We start from the raw sequence: 12,032 nt of genomic DNA, 5'->3' as shown, positions 1-12,032 counted from the left end.
AATGCAGGAATGTAAAGTCTGGGCACAAGAGCTGACAATCATTCAGAAATGATCTTCAGTCCTGTATTGCTTTAAAGAGTAACTCCACTTTTGTTGAGAGGACAACACTCCCCTCTGGGTGATTAATGTATATTTTTATGGTTGTGAAAGGTTTGGAGATTCTTACCTTTTGTTATTGTGCAGATAGATCCACGTGTGTTCTTGAACCAAATACACGGGAACGACTTTTGCAGTGATCGATCGGCGGCTGCTCCTGCGGGGTACCTGTGGAGAAAGTGGTAGGGTCTGCAAACCTGTAGAGATGATGGTTGTTGGAGGGGACGCCCATCATCTGACTGATGTCAGTGCCAACTTGTGGGAATATCAGCCTACCAGTTACACAGCAGGAAATGACACCTCCTGGAGGGCCCCTGTAGATTAGGAAGGGAAGTTGCTTGTTAATAACAATGAAAGATAATGTGATTTGTGTAGGAATTGTAGGTGTCATTTGTATTTCCCCGTAAAAGTGGAGTTACTCTTTAAATGAAGCGCTAGGATTTATTAACCACCTCCCGTCCGGTTGTATATAAATGACCGGACGGTGAAAGTGCAGGGTCAGGTGGCCGTTTATAAATGGCCTTCCCGCCCCCTGCTTGTGCGCGCTCCCTTGGAGCGCACAGCAGTGCAATCCAGTGCCCGTTGTGTCCTCTGTACACAGTGGAACACTGATCGTCGTACGGGACCTCTGAAAGCTGAAAATTGGCCTGGACAGGAAGGGGGTAAAAGTGTCCGGACTTGAAGTGGTTAAACATTACATTCAGAGAAATGTTGCCGACATAAAAAAGAAGGAATAAACGTGTAACATTAAAAATTCTGACAACATACAAAGCCACTTTAAAATGTTTTGTACAGATTACTGTCTGTATCTTTTTTCTATAAATATAGACATATAACTATTTTTTTCTGCTCTGCCTAAGTGAAATCTTAGAGTCTTTTAGTTGAATCCCATGGTCAAAAATGAAACTGCCCAGAGACAATGGATTCTTTCTCCAATTTTGACATTTTTAACCATAAGATGACAAGCCTGCCCACCACGACAAGGTAGACTCTTTTAGGGCAGGACCTACACTAAACTACAGTACGCTAAACTACTCCATGCTAGTCATCGTATTTTTTGTGTTAGATGCCTGTTTGTGATAAGCTTCATCCTAGAACCTTCCTTCTTCCTTTCCAGACTTGTTTACAGAGATCTACATAAGAACAACCCTTTTCATTCAAAAAACAGAGAACAGATTTAAAAGGGTTGTTGCTGTTATCTTATGGCGGGTGATGCAGTGGTCAGCAATGATCATCTGTAATGTCCCGACACATTTCCCCTTCTTTAATCAATGCAGAGCTCTCTTCCACATAGATGCCTTCAGTCTGAAAGGTCTAAAGTGTTTCAATTGTAGTGAAGTTTATTCACAGATACCAAACTTGATCATGGCCAAAAGGCCGAGAAGCAATAATGCAGATAGGAAAGAGGGCAGTATGGTAGATCGCAGTCTCCTTCCTTGTGGGGACTAAGCTTCTACCCCAATAGCAGCAAGTAGGAGAAGCCCAAATTTAATTGAGGATCCTACCAGGCTGAGCAGAGGGTTCCCCAAAAGGACTGATAGGCTTGGATAGATCGAAAAACTTCTCAACGACGCAGCTGGACAGCAGGGACACCCCTAAGGGCCTAGGTCGATACCAAACTTGATCATTGCCAAAAGGCCGAGAAGCAATAATACAGAAAGGAAAGAGGGTAGATCGCAGTCTCGTTCCTTGTGGGGACTAAGCCTCTAACCCAATAGCAGCAAGTAGGTGAAGCCAAATTTAATTGACGATCCTACCAGGCCGAGCAGAGGGTACCCCACAAGGACCAAAAGGCTTGGATAGATCGAAGAACTTCTCAACGACGCAGCTGAACAGCCGGGACACCCCTAAGGGCCTAGGTCGATACCAAACTTGATCATGGCCAAAAGGCCGAGAAGCAATAATACTGAAAGGAAAGAGGGTAGATCGCAGTCTCGTTCCTTGTGGGGACTAAGCCTCTGACCCAATAGCAGTAAGAAGGTGAAGCCAAATTTAATTGACGATCCTACCAGGCCGAGCAGAGGGTACCCCACAAGGACCAAAAGGCTTGGATAGTGCAAAGAACTTCTCAACGACGCAGCTGAACAGCAGGGACACCCCTAAGGGCCTAGGTCGATACTAAACTTGATCATGGCCAAAAGGCCGAGAAGCAATAATACAGAAAGAAAAGAGGACAGTAGGGTAGATCGCAGTCTCGTTGCTTGCGGGGACTAAGCCTCTAACACAATAGCAGCAAGAAGGTGAAGCCAAATTTAATTGACGATCCTACCAGGCCGAGCAGAGGGTACCCCACAAAGACCAAAAGGCTTGGATAGAGCAAAGAACTTCTCAACGACGCAGCTGAACAGCAGGGACACCCCTAAGGGCCTAGGTGGATAACAAACTTGATCATAGCCAAAAGGCCGAGAAGCAATAATACAGAAAGGAAAGAGGGTAGATCGCAGTCTCGTTTCTTGTGGGGACTAAGCCTCTAACACAATAGCAGCAAGTAGGTGAAGCCAAATTTAGTTGACGATCCTACCAGGCCGAGCAGAGGGTACCCCAAAAGGTCCAAAAGGCTTGGATAGATCGAAGAACTTCTCAACGACGAAGCTGGATAGCAGGGACACCCCTAAGGGCCTAGGTAGATACCAAACTTGATCATGGCCAAAAGGCCGAGAAGCAATATTGCAGAAAGAAAAGAGGACAGTAGGGAAGATCGCAGTCTCGTTCCTTGTGGGGACTAAGCCTCTAACCCAATAGCAGCTAGTAGGTGAAGCCAAATTTTATTGACGATCCTACCAGGCCGAGCAAAGGGTACCCCAAAAAGACCAAAGGGCTTGGATAGATCGAAGAACTTCTTAACGACGCAGATGGACAGCAGAGACACCCCTAAGGGCCTAGGTCGATACTAAACTTGATCATGGCCAAAAGGCCGAGTAGCAATAAAACAGAAAGGAAAGAGGACAGTAGGGTAGATCGCAGTCTCGTTCCTTGTGGGGACTAAGCCTCTAACCCAATAGCAGCAAGTAGGTGAAGCCAAATTTAATTGACGATCCTACCAGGCCGAGCAGAGGGTACCCCACAAGGACCAAAAGGCTTGGATAGATCGAAGAACTTCTCAACGACGCTGCTGGACAGCCGGGACACCCCTAAGGGCCTAGGTCGATACCAAACTTGATCATGGCCACAAGGCCGAGAAGCAATAATACAGAAAGGAAAGAGGGTAGATCGCAGTCTCGTTCCTTGTGGGGACTAAGCCTCTAACCCAATAGCAGCAAGTAGGTGAAGCCAAATTTAATTGACGATCCTACCAGGCCGAGCAGAGGGTACCCCACAAGGACCAAAAGGCTTGGATAGATCGAAGAACTTCTCAACGACGCTGCTGGACAGCCGGGACACCCCTAAGGGCCTAGGTCGATACCAAACTTGATCATGGCCACAAGGCCGAGAAGCAATAATACAGAAAGGAAAGAGGGTAGATCGCAGTCTCGTTCCTTGTGGGAACTAAGCCTCTGACCCAATAGCAGTAAGAAGGTGAAGCCAAATTTAATTGACGATCCTACCAGGCCGAGCAGAGGGTATCCCACAAGGACCAAAAGGCTTGGATAGAGCAAAGAACTTCTCAACGACGCAGCTGAACAGCATGGACACCCCTAAGGGCCTAGGTCGATACTAAACTTGATCATGTCCAAAAGGCCGAGTAGCAATAATACAGAAAGGAAAGAGGACAGTAGGGTAGATCGCAGTCTCGTTCCTTGTGGGGACTAAGCCTCTAACCCAATAGCAGCAAGTAGGTGAAGCCAAATTTAATTGACGATCCTACCAGGCCGAGCAGAGGGTACCCCACAAGGACCAAAAGGCTTGGATAGATCGAAGAACTTCTCAACGACGCAGCTGAACAGCCGGGACACCCCTAAGGGCCTAGGTCGATACCAAACTTGATCATGGCCAAAAGGCCGAGAAGCAATAATACAGAAAGGAAAGAGGGTAGATCGCAGTCTCGTTCCTTGTGGGGACTAAGCCTCTGACCCAATAGCAGTAAGAAGATGAAGCCAAATTTAATTGACGATCCTACCAGGCCGAGCAGAGGGTATCCCACAAGGACCAAAAGGCTTGGATAGAGCAAAGAACTTCTCAACGACGCAGCTGAACAGCAGGGACACCCCTAAGAGCCTAGGTCGATACCAAACTTGATCATGGCCAAAAGGGCCGAGAAGCAATAATACAGAAAGGAAAGAGGGTAGATCGCAGTCTCGTTCCTTGTGGGGACTAAGCCTCTAACCCAATAGCAGCAAGAAGGTGAAGCCAAATTTAATTGACGATCCTACCAGGCCGAGCAGAGGGTACCACACAAGGACCAAAAGGCTTGGATAGATCGAAGAACTTCTCAACGACGCAGCTGGACAGCCGGGACACCCCTAAGGGCCTAGGTCGATACCAAACTTGATCATGGCCAAAAGGCCGAGAAGCAATAATACAGAAAGGAAAGAGGGTAGATCGCAGTCTCGTTCCTTGTGGGGACTAAGCCTCTGACCCAATAGCAGTAAGAAGGTGAAGCCAAATTTAATTGACGATCCTACCAGGCCGAGCAGAGGGTATCCCACAAGGACCAAAAGGCTTGGATAGAGCAAAGAACTTCTCAACGACGCAGCTGAACAGCAGGGACACCCCTAAGGGCCTAGGTCGATACTAAACTTGATCATGGCCAAAAGGCCGAGTAGCAATAATACAAAAAGGAAAGAGGACAGTAGGGTAGATCGCAGTCTCGTTCCTTGTGGGGACTAAGCCTCTAACCCAATAGCAGCAAGTAGGTGAAGCCAAATTTAATTGACGATCCTACCAGGCCGAGCAGAGGGTACCCCACAAGGACCAAAAGGCTTGGATAGATCGAAGAACTTCTCAACGACGCAGCTGAACAGCCGGGACACCCCTAAGGGCCTAGGTCGATACCAAACTTGATCATGGCCAAAAGGCCGAGAAGCAATAATACAGAAAGGAAAGAGGGTAGATCGCAGGCTCGTTCCTTGTGGGGACTAAGCCTCTGACCCAATAGCAGTAAGAAGGTGAAGCCAAATTTAATTGACGATCCTACCAGGCCGAGCAGAGGGTATCCCACAAGGACCAAAAGGCTTTGATAGATCGAAGAACTTCTCAACGACGCTGCTGGACAGCCGGGACACCCCTAAGGGCCTAGGTCGATACCAAACTTGATCATGGCCACAAGGCCGAGAAGCAATAATACAGAAAGGAAAGAGGGTAGATCGCAGTCTCGTTCCTTGTGGGAACTAAGCCTCTGACCCAATAGCAGTAAGAAGGTGAAGCCAAATTTAATTGACGATCCTACCAGGCCGAGCAGAGGGTATCCCACAAGGACCAAAAGGCTTGGATAGAGCAAAGAACTTCTCAACGACGCAGCTGAACAGCATGGACACCCCTAAGGGCCTAGGTCGATACTAAACTTGATCATGGCCAAAAGGCCGAGTAGCAATAATACAGAAAGGAAAGAGGACAGTAGGGTAGATCGCAGTCTCGTTCCTTGTGGGGACAAAGCCTCTAACCCAATAGCAGCAAGTAGGTGAAGCCAAATTTAATTGACGATCCTACCAGGCCGAGCAGAGGGTACCCCACAAGGACCAAAAGGCTTGGATAGATCGAAGAACTTCTCAACGACGCAGCTGAACAGCCGGGACACCCCTAAGGGCCTAGGTCGATACCAAACTTGATCATGGCCAAAAGGCCGAGAAGCAATAATACAGAAAGGAAAGAGGGTAGATCGCAGGCTCGTTCCTTGTGGGGACTAAGCCTCTGACCCAATAGCAGTAAGAAGGTGAAGCCAAATTTAATTGACGATCCTACCAGGCCGAGCAGAGGGTATCCCACAAGGACCAAAAGGCTTGGATAGAGCAAAGAACTTCTCAACGACGCAGCTGAACAGCAGGGACACCCCTAAGGGCCTAGGTCGATACTAAACTTGATCATGGCCAAAAGGCCAAGAAGCAATAATACAGAAAGAAAAGAGGACAGTAGGGTAGATCGCAGTCTCGTTGCTTGCGGGGACTAAGCCTCTAACCCAATAGCAGCAAGAAGGTGAAGCCAAATTTAATTGACGATCCTACCAGGCCGAGCAGAGGGTACCCCACAAGGACCAAAAGGCTTGGATAGAGCAAAGAACTTCTCAACGACGCAGCTGAACAGCAGGGACACCCCTAAGGGCCTAGGTGGATAACAAACTTGATCATGGCCAAAAGGCCGAGAAGCAATAAATCAGAAAGGAAAGAGTACAGTAGAGTAGATCACAGTCTCGTTCCTTGTGGGGACTAAGCCTCTAACCCAATAGCAGCAAGTAGGTGAAGCCAAATTTAATTGACGATCCTACCAAGCCGAGCAGAGGGTACCGCACAAGCACCAAAAGGCTTGGATAGATCGAAGAACTTCTCAACGAAGTAGCTGGACAGCAGGGAAACCCCTCAGGCTAACGACGCAGCAAAATTTGATCAAAAGACCAAGAAGTGCTAATGCAGGAATGTAAAGTCTGGGCACAAGAGCTGACAATCATTCAGAAATGATCTTCAGTCCTGTATTGCTTTAAAGAGTAACTCCACTTTTGTTGAGAGGACAACACTCCCCTCTTGGTGATTAATGTATATTTTTATGGTTGTGAAAGGTTTGGAGATTCTTACCTTTTGTTATTGTGCAGATAGATCCACGTGTGTTCTTGAACCAAATACACGGGAACGACTTTTGCAGTGATCGATCGGCGGCTGCTCCTGCGGGGTACCTGTGGAGAAAGTGGTAGGGTCTGCAAACCTGTAGAGATGATGGTTGTTGGAGGGGACGCCCATCATCTGACTGATGTCAGTGCCAACTTGTGGGAATATCAGCCTACCAGTTACACAGCAGGAAATGACACCTCCTGGAGGGCCCCTGTAGATTAGGAAGGGAAGTTGCTTGTTAATAACAATGAAAGATAATGTGATTTGTGTAGGAATTGTAGGTGTCATTTGTATTTCCCCGTAAAAGTGGAGTTACTCTTTAAATGAAGCGCTAGGATTTATTAACCACCTCCCGTCCGGTTGTATATAAATGACCGGACGGTGAAAGTGCAGTGTCAGGTGGCCGCTTATAAATGTCCTTCCCGCCCCCTGCTTGTGCGCGCTCCCTTGGAGCGCACAGCAGTGCAATCCAGTGCCCGTTGTGTCCTCTGTACACAGTGGAACACTGATCGTCGTACGGGACCTCTGAAAGCTGAAAATTGGCCTGGACAGGAAGGGGGTAAAAGTGTCCGGACTTGAAGTGGTTAAACATTACATTCAGAGAAATGTTGCCGACATAAAAAAGAAGGAATAAACGTGTAACATTAAAAATTCTGACAACATACAAAGCCACTTTAAAATGTTTTGTACAGATTACTGTCTGTATCTTTTTTCTATAAATATAGACATATAACTATTTTTTTCTGCTCTGCCTAAGTGAAATCTTAGAGTCTTTTAGTTGAATCCCATGGTCAAAAATGAAACTGCCCAGAGACAATGGATTCTTTCTCCAATTTTGACATTTTTAACCATAAGATGACAAGCCTGCCCACCACGACAAGGTAGACTCTTTTAGGGCAGGACCTACACTAAACTACACTACGCTAAACTACTCCATGCTAGTCATCGTATTTTTTGTGTTAGATGCCTGTTTGTGATAAGCCTCATCCTAGAACCTTCCTTCTTCCTTTCCAGACTTGTTTACAGAGATCTACATAAGAACAACCCTTTTCATTCAAAAAACAGAGAACAGATTTAAAAGGGTTGTTGCTGTTATCTTATGGCGGGTGATGCAGTGGTCAGCAATGATCATCTGTAATGTCCCGACACATTTCCCCTTCTTTAATCAATGCAGAGCTCTCTTCCACATAGATGCCTTCAGTCTCAAAGGTCTAAAGTGTTTCAATTGTAGTGAAGTTTATTCACAGATACCAAACTTGATCATGGCCAAAAGGCCGAGAAGCAATAATGCAGATAGGAAAGAGGGCAGTATGGTAGATCGCAGTCTCCTTCCTTGTGGGGACTAAGCTTCTACCCCAATAGCAGCAAGTAGGAGAAGCCCAAATTTAATTGAGGATCCTACCAGGCTGAGCAGAGGGTTCCCCAAAAGGACTGATAGGCTTGGATAGATCGAAGAACTTCTCAACGACGCAGCTGGACAGCAGGGACACCCCTAAGGGCCTAGGTCGATACCAAACTTGATCATTGCCAAAAGGCCGAGAAGCAATAATACAGAAAGGAAAGAGGGTAGATCGCAGTCTCGTTCCTTGTGGGGACTAAGCCTCTAACCCAATAGCAGCAAGTAGGTGAAGCCAAATTTAATTGACGATCCTACCAGGCCGAGCAGAGGGTACCCCACAAGGACCAAAAGGCTTGGATAGATCGAAGAACTTCTCAACGACGCAGCTGAACAGCCGGGACACCCCTAAGGGCCTAGGTCGATACCAAACTTGATCATGGCCAAAAGGCCGAGAAGCAATAATACAGAAAGGAAAGAGGGTAGATCGCAGGCTCGTTCCTTGTGGGGACTAAGCCTCTGACCCAATAGCAGTAAGAAGGTGAAGCCAAATTTAATTGACGATCCTACCAGGCCGAGCAGAGGGTATCCCACAAGGACCAAAAGGCTTGGATAGAGCAAAGAACTTCTCAACGACGCAGCTGAACAGCAGGGACACCCCTAAGGGCCTAGGTCGATACTAAACTTGATCATGGCCAAAAGGCCAAGAAGCAATAATACAGAAAGAAAAGAGGACAGTAGGGTAGATCGCAGTCTCGTTGCTTGCGGGGACTAAGTCTCTAACCCAATAGCAGCAAGAAGGTGAAGCCAAATTTAATTGACGATCCTACCAGGCCGAGCAGAGGGTACCCCACAAGGACCAAAAGGCTTGGATAGAGCAAAGAACTTCTCAACGACGCAGCTGAACAGCAGGGACACCCCTAAGGGCCTAGGTGGATAACAAACTTGATCATGGCCAAAAGGCCGAGAAGCAATAAATCAGAAAGGAAAGAGTACAGTAGAGTAGATCACAGTCTCGTTCCTTGTGGGGACTAAGCCTCTAACCCAATAGCAGCAAGTAGGTGAAGCCAAATTTAATTGACGATCCTACCAAGCCGAGCAGAGGGTACCGCACAAGCACCAAAAGGCTTGGATAGATCGAAGAACTTCTCAACGAAGTAGCTGGACAGCAGGGAAACCCCTCAGGCTAACGACGCAGCAAAATTTGATCAAAAGACCAAGAAGTGCTAATGCAGGAATGTAAAGTCTGGGCACAAGAGCTGACAATCATTCAGAAATGATCTTCAGTCCTGTATTGCTTTAAAGAGTAACTCCACTTTTGTTGAGAGGACAACACTCCCCTCTTGGTGATTAATGTATATTTTTATGGTTGTGAAAGGTTTGGAGATTCTTACCTTTTGTTATTGTGCAGATAGATCCACGTGTGTTCTTGAACCAAATACACGGGAACGACTTTTGCAGTGATCGATCGGCGGCTGCTCCTGCGGGGTACCTGTGGAGAAAGTGGTAGGGTCTGCAAACCTGTAGAGATGATGGTTGTTGGAGGGGACGCCCATCATCTGACTGATGTCAGTGCCAACTTGTGGGAATATCAGCCTACCAGTTACACAGCAGGAAATGACACCTCCTGGAGGGCCCCTGTAGATTAGGAAGGGAAGTTGCTTGTTAATAACAATGAAAGATAATGTGATTTGTGTAGGAATTGTAGGTGTCATTTGTATTTCCCCGTAAAAGTGGAGTTACTCTTTAAATGAAGCGCTAGGATTTATTAACCACCTCCCGTCCGGTTGTATATAAATGACCGGACGGTGAAAGTGCAGGGTCAGGTGGCCGCTTATAAATGTCCTTCCCGCCCCCTGCTTGTGCGCGCTCCCTTGGAGCGCACAGCAGTGCAATCCAGTGCCCGTTGTGTCCTCTGTACACAGTGGAACACTGATCGTCGTACGGGACCTCTGAAAGCTGAAAATTGGCCTGGACAGGAAGGGGGTAAAAGTGTCCGGACTTGAAGTGGTTAAACATTACATTCAGAGAAATGTTGCCGACATAAAAAAGAAGGAATAAACGTGTAACATTAAAAATTCTGACAACATACAAAGCCACTTTAAAATGTTTTGTACAGATTACTGTCTGTATCTTTTTTCTATAAATATAGACATATAACTATTTTTTTCTGCTCTGCCTAAGTGAAATCTTAGAGTCTTTTAGTTGAATCCCATGGTCAAAAATGAAACAGCCCAGAGACAATGGATTCTTTCTCCAATTTTGACATTTTTAACCATAAGATGACAAGCCTGCCCACCACGACAAGGTAGACTCTTTTAGGGCAGGACCTACACTAAACTACACTACGCTAAACTACTCCATGCTAGTCATCGTATTTTTTGTGTTAGATGCCTGTTTGTGATAAGCCTCATCCTAGAACCTTCCTTCTTCCTTTCCAGACTTGTTTACAGAGATCTACATAAGAACAACCCTTTTCATTCAAAAAACAGAGAACAGATTTAAAAGGGTTGTTGCTGTTATCTTATGGCGGGTGATGCAGTGGTCAGCAATGATCATCTGTAATGTCCCGACACATTTCCCCTTCTTTAATCAATGCAGAGCTCTCTTCCACATAGATGCCTTCAGTCTCAAAGGTCTAAAGTGTTTCAATTGTAGTGAAGTTTATTCACAGATACCAAACTTGATCATGGCCAAAAGGCCGAGAAGCAATAATGCAGATAGGAAAGAGGGCAGTATGGTAGATCGCAGTCTCCTTCCTTGTGGGGACTAAGCTTCTACCCCAATAGCAGCAAGTAGGAGAAGCCCAAATTTAATTGAGGATCCTACCAGGCTGAGCAGAGGGTTCCCCAAAAGGACTGATAGGCTTGGATAGATCGAAGAACTTCTCAACGACGCAGCTGGACAGCAGGGACACCCCTAAGGGCCTAGGTCGATACCAAACTTGATCATTGCCAAAAGGCCGAGAAGCAATAACACAGAAAGGAAAGAGGGTAGATCGCAGTCTCGTTCCTTGTGGGGACTAAGCCTCTAACCCAATAGCAGCAAGTAGGTGAAGCCAAATTTAATTGACGATCCTACCAGGCCGAGCAGAGGGTACCCCACAAGGACCAAAAGGCTTGGATAGATCGAAGAACTTCTCAACGACGCAGCTGAACAGCCGGGACACCCCTAAGGGCCTAGGTCGATACCAAACTTGATCATGGCCAAAAGGCCGAGAAGCAATAATACAGAAAGGAAAGAGGGTAGATCGCAGTCTCGTTCCTTGTGGGGACTAAGCCTCTGACCCAATAGCAGTAAGAAGGTGAAGCCAAATTTAATTGACGATCCTACCAGGCCGAGCAGAGGGTACCCCACAAGGACCAAAAGGCTTGGATAGAGCAAAGAACTTCTCAACGACGCAGCTGAACAGCAGGGACACCCCTAAGGGCCTAGGTCGATACTAAACTTGATCATGGCCAAAAGGCCGAGAAGCAATAATACAGAAAGAAAAGAGGACAGTAGGGTAGATCGCAGTCTCGTTGCTTGCGGGGACTAAGCCTCTAACACAATAGCAGCAAGAAGGTGAAGCCAAATTTAATTGACGATCCTACCAGGCCGAGCAGAGGGTACCCCACAAAGACCAAAAGGCTTGGATAGAGCAAAGAACTTCTCAACGACGCAGCTGAACAGCAGGGACACCCCTAAGGGCCTAGGTGGATAACAAACTTGATCATAGCCAAAAGGCCGAGAAGCAATAATACAGAAAGGAAAGAGGGTAGATCGCAGTCTCGTTTCTTGTGGGGACTAAGCCTCTAACACAATAGCAGCAAGTAGGTGAAGCCAAATTTAGTTGACGATCCTACCAGGTCGAGCAGAGGGTACCCCAAAAGGTCCAAAAGGCTTGGATAGATCGAAGAACTTCT

This window comes from Staurois parvus, unplaced genomic scaffold (assembly GCF_062004578.1).
Source record: "Staurois parvus isolate SC_StPar_1 unplaced genomic scaffold, SC_StPar_1.0 ptg000118l, whole genome shotgun sequence".
Lineage (NCBI taxonomy): Eukaryota > Metazoa > Chordata > Amphibia > Anura > Ranidae > Staurois > Staurois parvus.
The sequence above is the reverse complement of the archived record's forward strand: the minus strand, read 5'-3'. Positions refer to the sequence as shown.